The sequence below is a fragment of the Chlorocebus sabaeus genome, chromosome 2 (genome assembly GCF_047675955.1).
Source record: "Chlorocebus sabaeus isolate Y175 chromosome 2, mChlSab1.0.hap1, whole genome shotgun sequence".
NCBI lineage: Eukaryota > Metazoa > Chordata > Mammalia > Primates > Cercopithecidae > Chlorocebus > Chlorocebus sabaeus.
Genome location: NC_132905.1, coordinates 66534035 through 66546200, shown reverse-complemented (window position 1 = coordinate 66546200; position 12166 = coordinate 66534035). Strand labels below are relative to the sequence as shown.

At 48.0% G+C, this 12166-nt stretch overlaps 1 protein-coding gene across 5 annotated transcripts in view; it reads right to left on the bottom strand.

The window, feature by feature from the left end:
- The window catches only part of EPB41L1 (erythrocyte membrane protein band 4.1 like 1), a 138282-nt gene that overhangs the window by 78637 nt on the left and 47479 nt on the right, over window positions 1-12166 (bottom strand). The window lies entirely within an intron of this gene.

The following is a 12166-nucleotide window of genomic DNA, read 5'->3' as shown; positions in this document are numbered from 1 at the left end:
CAAATGATGAAAGGGCTGGACGTTCCTATCTCTAGGGCCCCCAGTTCATGGGGAAGCCATAGAGAGAATGGTGGGTAACTGCAGTATGATCTCCAAAGATTTCTGTCCATGGGTCTACTGCAACCCATATGACTGCGACCCACCCCAGTCACCAACCCCACCCCCAGGCATACACAACTATTCATTCATTCTTCGCATCATTCCTGAGTACCTACCATGTGCTGGCCATGGTTCTTATCACAGAATCCACTGCTCTGGGAAGCACAGAGGCCCCACGCTGGGAAGCAGCCTCGATGTGAACTGAGCCCTCCATCCTTCCCTGCTGCGATTCCCTCAGTATCAGCCTCACCAGTGGGCTCTCCATCTCTGCTTGTCACACACTATAGAGCCAGGCACCTCCCTCCCCCAACTCCTCCCTCCCAGTGTGCTGCTCCATCATGGTGACCTTCTACCCGGGGTCCTCATATGCACTCTAGCGACTCCAGAGAATGAGGCTATGCCCTCTCCTCAGCACCCTTTAGAGAACTCAGAATACAACTGTGTCCCTTTGTACCATGTCCAAAGCAAGCCTTCTCTTCTCCAACTTAAACCTCCTTCATCAGGTGTCTTTAGATACAGCTTCTGGTGCCTTCACTCCCCCTGCTCACCAGGTTCAGGAGTGGATGAAGAGCAGAGAGCAGAATGAAGCCAGCTCCTCCCAGTCCTACAGAACAGGCCCGCCTTCCAGACAGAAGGTGGGAAGACAGACAAATCTGCCCAGGCCGACTGACAGAAGGACCAGTGTCCTGCTTGGTAGTCTTCTGTAGAAATCCTGTCCTTTGCCTTTGGACTTCTCATCCCCAGGCCTTTCAAATTCACTTCTTCCCAGGAGCTCCCAAGGGAGTGTCACACATGCCCCTGAGGCCGTGGCCTTGGGCAAGTCACTTTGCCACACAAGGTGCTCTGTTTGAGTTTAGCTCACCACACATTTATTTAAATGAATGAGTGAAAGGACCAATAAAACTCAGGAGTTATACCAGATGAATTTATTGTTTCAGATGCACAGCTGCTAAGAGATTCTTGACTGCCTGCCTTCAAGTATTTTTATTCCAAATAGGCTCGGTCTCCACTGCTGGCTGAGCCTTCCCAATCATGGGCTCCTGTGGGCAGGAGGCTCTGGGCTGCACGGCCAAGGCTTCTCTGTTCCTCTTAGTTCAACTCTCCTTCCCTGGCCCTCTCCCTTTCCTTCTTTCCCCCAGGCTGAAGCCCTCCCCACTCCTCCCCTGGGGCAGGGCCACTTTCCCACCCTCCTCAACCAGATGGAGCCTCTCACTTTCCCAGGAGAATCCAGGCTACACTCCAAAGACTGAGGCAGGATGTTCCCAGACATCATTCTGCATTTATACCCAAAGGGCTCAATTCACTTCAGGTCATTGAGACCACACAGAAAATGAGGCTTTGGCTATTTTCATTATTTTGATTATTATTATTATTCACTAACATTTCTATTAGCACTTTCCAGTTTGCAAAATACTTTTGTGTGTCATCTGCACAGTATCTTATGAAATAATATCATCCCTCATCTTATAAATAGGCAGGCTGAGGCTAAGAGTGGGAGTGACTTGTCCAAGTTACGCTTGCACAGTTACACTGGCTCCCTGGACTAGATACTTTCCACTTTACCCAACAATAACCCTTTCCAGAAAAATCAGGCTGGAGGAAGCAGGAGAGACACTTAAGAATATATGGCCCCTATAGGCATCAGTTGCAATTACTACCTGAGTTACCTGACTGTTTTCATTCCCCAGGCAAGGAAACTGAGGCACAGGGACAGGACTCAACCCAGGACCAAGTCTCATGGAGAAAGAAAGGAAGAGGAGCCCATCCAACAAAGGGGCTCCTCAGTTCCCTTAGCTGCAAATTTTGCTTCCAGCCCTAGCTCTACCATTTCTTTTTGTATTACTTAGGCAGGTTATCTGACATCTCTGAGCCTCAATTTTCTCACCTATAAAATGGGAGAATCCCTGTCCCATGTCTGTCACTGGGCTGCTGTGACGGGAGGTCAGCAGATGCTGGCAGAAGAGAAGGGACAGGACCCTTCATCCCCTCTCTGCTCTGTCTAGGAGACAGGAGAAATTCTTTCCTCTTAAATTTTAACTGGAGGGAACTTAATGGTGCACAAGTCCAGGATACAGGAAAGCTAGAGGAAACGGAAGTGATTTGCTCCACTGGCTGGGAAAGCAAGGGGCACAGAGTCAGCCACAGCCCCCCAAGGTCACTGCGGGGCAGAGATTCAACCAAACACTTCAGGCAGGGCCCCTCCTATCTCCCTTGTATCTTTCAAAGGAGGCAACCAAGGTCCTCAGCAAAGCAGTGACTTGCCAAGGTCACCCACAGGTAGTGGTCTCCTGACTCCCAGCCACCAGGGCCCTTGACTCCTGGGCAAGCAGGGTGGGGTGGGGAGCACTCCCAGCCGAAGGACTTAATCTTTCATTCAGCAAGCAGTAATGCTCACGCCAAGCCAGGCCCTGGACACTGGGGAAGGCAGGAAGAATTGAATATAGTCTCTGCCCTTGAATTCACAATCAATCTAGTGGAGGCACATACCTGAGCACATCAGAGGGTACTAGAAGATGAATCAGCACCATTTTCTGAGCACCTCCTCTGTGCCTGGCACTGGACACACATTCATTTGTTTAACCCTCAAAGCAATTCTCTGACACTGAAATTATTAATCCCTTTCACAGCTGAAGTAACTGAGGCTCAGAAGGGTTAGCAACTTCCCAAAGTTCATGCAGCTAATAAATGGCAGGGCCAGAATATGACTGCCAGGTATGTCTGGTGCCAAACTCTGAGCTTCAACCCTTATAAACTCCCTGTTTTTAGGTCTGTGCTAACCAATATGGTAGCTACTAGCCACATGTGGCTATGGAGCACTTGAAATGTGGCTTGTGCAAATCAAAATGTGCTGTAAATATAAAAATCAGATTTTGAAGATTTCATACCAAAAAGAATGTAATATGTCTCATTAATAATTTTTATATTGAAATACATTATGGCCGGGCATGGCTCACACCTGTAATCCCAGCACTTTGGGAGGCCGAGGTTGGCAGATTACCTGAGGTCAGGAGTTCGAGGCCAACCTGACCAACATGGTAAAACCCCATCTCTACTAAAAATACAAAAATTAGACAGGCATGGTGGCGTGTGCCTATAATCCCAGCTACTCCAGAGACTGAGGCAGGAGAATAATTGCTTGAACCCAAGAGGCGGAGGTTGTAGTAAGCTGAGATTGCGCTATTGCACTCCAGCCTGGGGGACAAGAGGGAAACTCTGTCTCAAAAAAAAACAAGACAACAAACAAACAAACAAAAATCTTATGAATGTATTGGGTTAAATAAAACAAATCATTTGAATAATTACATATGTTTCTTTTGATTTTTTAAAAAAATGTGGCTACTAGAAAATTTAAAATTGCATGTGGCTTGCACGTGTGGCTAACATTATATTTCTTTTGGTCAGTACAGGTTTAGATACTCTGGGGTCCTAACTCAGCCCATAGGGATCAGAAAAGGCTTCCTGAAGGAGAAGACACTGAGCCAAGCTGGGTTAAAGGTGAGGTCATGGGGAGGAGGGTATTCCAGGACAGGAGCACTACAGGGCATCTGGCTCCTGCCCTAGAGGGCAGCTGGGCCCAGTGACAGCCCCAGGCCACTGGGAGCTGGGCCAGAGGGAGGGAGCTACCGAAGCCAAACTTACCAGAGCAGCACAACCCACCAGCCTGGGAAGTGCTGCCCGGCAGGCTGTTTCACTGAGGTTGGCACTCTGCAGAGGGCAGCACAGGGCAGCAGTGTCTGGGTGGAGGAAGTAGGCAGAGTGTGGCAGTGCCCACCTTGCAGGGACCTCCCCGCTTCAGCTGCCCCCTACTTCCTCTTCTCCATCTCCTCTAAGAAGCCTGTCAAAGCACTGCAGTTCCCAGAGACCTTACCCTTCCTGTAACCTTCCATCCAGTCCAGACGGTGGGAACCACACCCTTCTTCGTTAAGCCTTATTCTAGCGTGGAACGATGAGGATGCCTGCAAACTGCGTAGCAAGTCACAGTGTACAAAGCACTTTTCCATATGTATCTAGTGTAGTGTTGCTGAAGAGCCTAAGGGCAATGTTCACATCTGGCAAGGGGGCTGGGGCAGGGATGGGGGACATTTATTAGCACAGGAGCTGCATGACCTTGAGCAAGGCCTTAGCCTCTCTGAGCCTCAGTTGCCCTATCTGTACAATGGGGATAATGTCAGCACCGCCTTCCAGAGCTATGAGAATGACATGTAAGAATGCCCACAAAGGCTCTGTATGGTGCTGGCATGCTCCAGGCTCCCTTCTGCACCTCAGATGGACCCCAATAGGGTGCCCCTGCAGTGCCTTCAGTGTCTCCAAAGCCTGCCCATTCTCAAGGTTGACTCCCCTCCAGAAAGCCCGGCCCTGTCTCCTCCCGGCATGTTCCCTGAGCCAGTCTCTTCTTCTCTGCCTACTGGACACTCATCTCATCCTTGCCTCTACTTCTGAATTTGGGGCTCAGTTGTCATGAGGCTCTCCAATGTATCCAGTAAGACTGGCATTTCTCCAAGCTGGGAACCTTAGTTCTGGTCCTTGCCCTTTCTCCTCTTCTATACCCACAGCCAAGCCCCCTGTACATGTCTGGGCATCCCAGAGGCTCTCACAGCCCACTCCAGAAGCTTGGACGACTGACTGCCATCTTTGGCTAAAGACAATGCTGGTCTCCACAGAGCACAGTAAGAGGATCTTGTCTTGCTTTGCTTCCTCAATGGAAGAAGCTTCAGTGGCTCCTCATTCTCTGATGAAGCAACTCAAACACCCCAGCCCAACTCTCAAGACCTTCCACAGCCTGGTCTCACCTGGCTCTTTAGCCTCATTCTCAGATTCCATGTGATGAGCTTTGTCAAACTGACTGGTTCCAGGTCCCCAGGGCACAGTGGCTCTGCCCTCTTCTCTGCCTGGGAGACCCTCTTCCCATTTCCCATAGTTATTCTTCTAGGCACTCTCCAGGAAGTCCTTCCTGAACCCTTCCTCTTTGCCCCAACTCCTCTGGCTAGAAATAACCTCTTGGCCCCGCTCTCTCCCTCCTGCCACCCTCAAGTTCAGGGTCATGTGACCTAAACTTCCACTGTACTATGAGCTGTAGGATAAGGGCCACTTTTCATCATACTCCCTTCCCCTTCACCCACACACACCCCTGAAGGCCCACATCAGTGCCCAGTTCAGAATATGTGCATAGTATGTGTTGGCCATCTTCACACCGAGAGCCAGAGGCCAGGGAGCAAGTAGGAGTCAGCACCCAGGATGCTAGGACACTCCTGAGGCTGAGATCTGCCTTATCTCCACCTCGGCTGTTTCTTAATAGGTCCCCATGCTTCCAGCTGTTCCTTAGGAAATCAGCCCCTCTAGGAGGTCTAGGAGCCACATTCCTGAGGCCAGAACATGAAAAATCTGGCCATGTTCCCACTAGATACAGATGTCCACCCAGCCTCCCATCGGGTGCCTGAAGTGTCAGCTGAGGTTTGCATCATCACAGCATCTCTAATTCCTTGCAGTCAGAAGAGAGCTGGAGAGTATCATACAGAGGCTGGGAGCAGTGAGAGGCAACAGGAGAAAAGCTGTGCGTGTGTCCCTGGTCCCGGGTGCCACAAGGTGCTGCAGCATCACCATCAATTAACATCGCCATTGCAGGGAGAATCTGAGTCCCCACTTACTTGCTGGCACTGTGCCTAGCAACTTGCCTATATTTTCAGTTTTAAATCTCCTACTTCCCTGTAAGGCAGAAATTATAGATCAACCTTGATTTTACAAGGGAAGAAACTGAAGTTAAATCACTCATCCAAGGTCACACTGCTAGTAGGTGGAGGGGCCCAGGATTCAACCCCAGGCATGCCTGAATCCAGGGCCTGTGTTTGTTCTATCATTACTCCTACACACATTAGGCTTCACACAGGTTTACTCTGGAGATACTGACATATTCTGTTCATGTCTGGGGGGTAGTTACACAAGTACATGTAAACTTATGATCTATGCACTTTTCTGTGTTTATGTTATGACATCAATAAAGTTTCCTTTTTTTAATGTTTTTGTCCCAGAGATGAATATGTGCTAGAGATTTTCAGGGTGTAAAATACTCTTAGGATTAGAGTCTAAAGCTAGAAAGCTGTTTCTATCTTTTTTTCCTCTGTTTTGTTGTTGTTGTTGTTGTTTTGAGACAGGGTCTCACTCTGTCACCTATGCTGGAGTGCAGTGGTGTGATCATGGTACACTGCAGCCTCAACTTCCCCGGGCTCAGGTAATCCTCCTACCTCAGCCCCTTAAGTAGCTAGGACTACAGGTGTACGCCACCATGCACTGCTAATTTTCATATTTTTGTAGAGATGGGGTTTTGCCATGTTGCCTAGGCTGGTCTCAAACTCCCGAGCTCAAGTGTTCTACACACGTTGGTCTCCCAAAGTGCTGGGATAACAGGAGTGAACCACTGCACCTGACCTCCTTTTTCTTTCTCTCTCTCTCTCTCTTCAGCAGTTTTTCCATTTCAAACAGGGACTGTTATGAAGACCTCATAAACCCCCAAGCCAGACCCAGCAGAATTTCACCTGCTGTCTGCTGTCAGATCACAAACATTTGCTTGCACTCACATTCCCAGTCCAGGTGCCCACTCCACCCAGCCAGCACTTCACTTCCAGAAGCTGGCACTGCTCTGCTGTCTTTTCAACTCTCTCTTCATCCATCCATCTGCAGGGACCAGACGGCTAGACCAGCCGCTGCATCACTGGTTAATCCCCAACTTCACGAGGCAGCCAGGCAGCGATGCCTGAATGTTCCCATCTCCCTGCACCAGGCCAGGCTGGGCAGAGAAGTTGTCTGTGTGTGTAAACACAGCCTTCTGCTTAGGCAGCTCCTGCCGGACTCCCCTCGCCAACTGGGCCCTCTGTGGCTTTTATCTCCCTGCCCAAAATAACCATTGGCTTCAATGGTTCTCTGGGCATGAATCAGACTCTCGTAGAAGCCTGTGAGCAGCTTGAGGACAGGGAAGTTATGGTACCAATCTCTGTATCCTTGGTGTGCCAGTGCAAAGGTTTGTGGGATTTGTCAAACTCCTCTGTGTACCTGGAGGGACCTGCAGTAGGAAGCAAGAGCTCTCTACAGAAAACAGTCACATCCTCCAAAAGCTCACAGTTTAGTAAGAGAAAATATCCACACCAGCCAACTGCAATGTAAAACAGAAAGCACTAAAAGTTGTAAGAAGAGGACAGAGTGTTGGGGAGTTCAGAGGAAAAAAAGATTAGAGAGCAGCAGGTGTCAAAGAAGATTTCGAGGAAGAGGTCACATGTGGGTTGGGCATTAAAGGCAGGGCAGAAGGACAATGTAGACTGAGGAGAGAGCATAACATAAGCCACAGTGGTTGGAAATTACAAGGTAGAATCAGGAAACGCTGCATATGGCCTGGAGCCTGGGATACTGAGGGTTGAGGCTATCCCTGAGGAGATAGAAAGGAGCTGGTGCCAAGCAGAGCCTTGAATGACAAACCAAGTACACTGCACTGTCTAGCAACTAGCCACATGTGACTATTTAAGTTTAAATTTAATGGGACAAAATGTAAAATTCATAGACACGTGTGGTTAGTGGTTACCATACTGGATAGTGCAGATATAGAACATTTCATCACTGCAGACAGTTCTACTGGACAGCGATGGTGAACAGTGTCAGAGGATCCAGAGAGCTTTGAGCAGAGCCATAATCAGATCTGGGCTTTAGGAAAATTAATTTGCTCCTGATGAAGAGTCAGTGACCAGAGTGTAGGAGAAGCCTAGAACGACAGTGGGACATTGCAATAATCCAGGTGAGATCAGTCACCACTTCTTTTCCCTCTGTTCATCTCTTCCTATCAGGAAATAGGGATGATTCTCAAAGTGTGGTCCCTGGAACACCAGCAATATCTGGGAACTCCTTTTTTTTTCTTTTTTTTTTTTTTTTTTTTGAGACGGAGTCTCGCTCTGTTGCCCAGGCTGGAGTGCAGAGGCGGGATCACAATCTCAGCTCACTGCAACCTTTGCCTCCCAGGTTGAAGCAATTATCTGCTTCAGCCTCCCAAGTAGCTGGGATTACAGGCACCCACCACCAGAACCAGCTAGTTTTTTTGTATTTTTAGTAGAGATGGGGGTTTCACCATCTTGTCCAGGCTGGTCTTGAACTCCTGAGCTCATGATCCACCGGCCTCGGCCTCCCAAAGTGCTGCGATTACAAGTGTGAGCCACCGAGCCTGGCCATTATCTGGGAACTCTTAAGTACACAAATCCTCAGGCCCCACACAGACCTACTGAGTCAGAAACTAGGAGGTTTGGAACAGCAACAGTGCCTTCATCAGCCCTCCTGTTATTCTAACACACACTGGAGTTTCAGGTCTGCCGGCAGAGAGGCTAGGAGCCTACACTTTGGCTCCAGAATGATGTATACTCTGGAGTCAGAGGACCTGACTTCATATCCTGGCTCAGCTGTTTCCAAGCTGTGCTTAATTTATTTGTGCCTCAGTTTCCTTATAATAACCATATGGAGTTATTGTAAGGATTAATGGAGGTGATACATGTACATATCTTAGAAGAGTGTCTAACTTATAGTAAGTATTCAATAAATGTTACTTATCAGTCCTATTATTCATTCCTATGGCAGTTTAATTCCTCCCATATACAATGAGACAGCATCTGTCTCTTGCCACTAGCTCTGACCTTTCCAACATATAATATTCCCAGGCCCACTCACCCATTCCATTTCCTGTCCTCCAGGACCCGACAGTCAGTTCCTTTCCCACAAGGCAGAGGCACTTCCTGTATCAGGGAGTGTCCCACCAGGATGAGAATGTCAACAGACAGATTTAACTGTCCTGGGCAAAGATGCCCTCTAAAGGAATGAGTCAGGAAATGGCCCATGGGTTTTCCCCTGGGAGTGGGAAGGTCTGGAGGTGAGTGCTCAGCTGCCCCCTGTGATTGAAAGCCTCAAGCCTGTTCAGTTGGATCCATGCCAGCCAAGAGGTTATGGAAAATGGTACTGTGATCCTGCCTACTGTAGGTAGCTAGACCCTGGCTCAAGGAACCAGGCAGGGGAGGATGGCGTCCTGTGTGGCAGAGGGTGCTAGGCTGGGCATCAAGAAACCTTGATTTGACCTTTGCTATGAGATCTTGGGCAGTCATTTTCCTCTCTGGATTCAATTTCCTTACCTATAATGTGAGGGTGTTGGACTAGCATAGTTCTAAACCTTTTAGGGGTCTGGGTGCAGTGGTTCACATCTGTAATTCCTGCACTTTGGGAGGCCGAGGTGGGCAGATCACCTGAGGTCAGGAGTTTGAGACCAGCCTGGCCAACATGGTGAAAACCCATCTCTACTAAAAATACAAAAATTAGCCGGGGATGGTGGTGTGTGCCTGTATTCTCTGCTACTTGGGAGGCTGAGGCAGGAGAATCACTTGAACCTGCAAGCAGAGAAGCAGTGAGCCAATCGTGCAACTGCACTCCAGCCTAGGCGTCGGAGCAAGACACTGTCTCAAAAAAAAAAAAAAAAAAAAACAAAAAAACAAAAAACAAAAGAAAAGAACAGAAAAGAAAAACCTTTTATGGGTTGTGATTTCCTTTGAAAATGCAATGAAAACTGCAGAACTTCTCCCAGAAAAATGTACATGGGTATGCACATGCACACACACACACACAAAGTCACACTCACACTCATGCACCACACATACACACACACACACCCCCCACTACCTTTATTATCTTTCAGGCATCAAGAGACCTCATGAAGCCCATGCGTAGATTACCCCTTGAATCCATGGACACTTGGTTAAGACTTGGGCTAGATGATCTCTAATCAGCCACAATAAGAAATTACCTGTATTTCTGTGTATATTGTATTTTGTATCTGATTTAAAGGAACCCGACATTAAAGACTTCACTAAGAGGATGAGCTTTTACATGGGCTTTTGTGGGACATAAATGTTGATTGGCTAAATGCTGTGCCTCCCCAGAGCCTGTCTCACCCTTGTCATATTGCTTCTGAAGTCACCCTCTCCATTCCACTCTCTCCACCTTTTTCAGTGGGGAGTGAGCATGCGGTCCTGAAAGATACCCCTACCCCCACTAGCTGTCTCTGTCCCCAGCTATGAGAGGGTAGAAAAGAGAGAATCTGGTGTGCCTCTCATACTCCCACCCCAAAGCCCTGGCTCAGAGGTCAACCAATCAAGAAGCCCCCAGATGGCACCTCTATCCCCAACACATACACACACATACACACACACACACCCTCCTTCACATAGCCACAACCACAGGACCGCACCTCCAGACACCTGGCAGTGCGGTCACTCGGAACAGGCAAGAGTTATTTTTAGAGGCCAAGTGACAGGATGGTGAGAGCAGTTCCACTCTGTCAGAGTTATTGCTGCCACCACCAGCTCTGATGAATCACTCTCCACTACGTTAATGGACAAGTCTGTCAGCATGGCCAGGGAGGCCACGCCACCTTCTAGAATGAATGTCTTGGATTGGTGACCACGCTGATCACACCAGGCTGAGCCCAGGATCACACCAGGGACAAGACTGCCGGGCCTGAGCCACTGCAGCCTACCCAGACCAACCGCCCAGCACTGCCTCCCATAACCAATTACAGTCAGGCCAACACAACCCGGCACAGCACAGCCTGTGCAGGTAAGCCCCTTCAACACAGTCCAATCCAGCCCCACTGGGCCACCCAGGGGCCTCTCTCTGCAAAGTCCCTTTAGAGTGGCTATTGATGCCTCCCTCCACCCAATCCATGCAAGTCAGCCTCCCACCCTCTAAGCTACCGCTGCTGGGTTATTAAGACAATGAGCCTCCAATAAATTGGGCAGATTCAGACAGTGTCAATGCAGCTATCAACTGGTTTCATCTTTCTGGAGGGCACTTTGAAAAAGCACATGATAAGCCTTAAAAGTGCATACCATTTAACGCAGAAATTCTTTTTTAGGAATTGATCCTTAGGGAACAATGAAAGACACAAAGATGTGGCTATAAGAACATTTGTCTAAGCACTGTACACAAAAGTGAAGTACAGTATTGGAGTTAATATATATGTCCAACAATAGTGCTACATTATATAAATAGTGATACATACATATGCTGAAATACTACGCAGCTACTACAAAATAATGTTGTGGATCTGTATGTGGCTATGTAATCACGTTCTTAACACAATACCAGTAAAAAAGCAGAGACAAAAGGGTATGTAACAAATGATCCAATTTCTATAAAATGTTTTTTGTTCTTTTTTTTTTTTTGAGATGGAGTTTTTGCTCTGTTGCCCAGACTAGAGTGTAGTGGCACAATCTCAGCTCACTGCAACCTCCACCTCCTGGATTCAAGCAATTCTTCCACCTCAGCCTCCCGAGTAACTGGGATTACAGGCGCCCGCAACCATGCCTGGTTAATTTTTGTATTTTTAGTAGAGACAGGGTTTTACCATGTTGGCCAGGCTGGTCTCGAACTCCTGACCTCAAGTGATCTGCTCACCTCAGCCTCCCAAAATGTTGGGATTACAGGCGTGAGCCACCGTGCCGGGCCCCAATTTCTATAAAATATGTATGTATGTGTACATGCCTAGCAAAAAGCAAACTGGAAGGAAATATTTTAAAACATGTTACCAGAGGTTGTTTTATGATAGTGGAATTATTTCTTTTGTGTACGTTTGGGTTTTGTTTTGTTGCTTACTTTCTGGTATATATGTGTAAACATATTTATATAAGAAAGGTCTGTTACCTTCACCTCACTCAAAGCTTCTGGCCTGAACCATTGAAAGTGCTTCCTCGAATCTCACTAGAGCCCCCACCTTTCAGCAACCACAGCCCGCCTCAGGCTGCCTCTCTGGCTTTGAACTTTGCTGCCCTCTTCAGTTGTTCCCTGGAATTTCACTAATGGAGCCCATCGAGCCAATTCCCACAGTCTCCTGACACAGGCCCTCACAGTGGAAGTACCCTCCAGGGCTCCCTATTCATGCATACAAACCAAACAGAGTCCAATTCCCTCATCTGACAGTAAAAGAAAAAATAATTATAATAATAAACATGACAGTTGTAGTGAACCTTCACATTTCTACTTTGTCTTCCTTTTTACA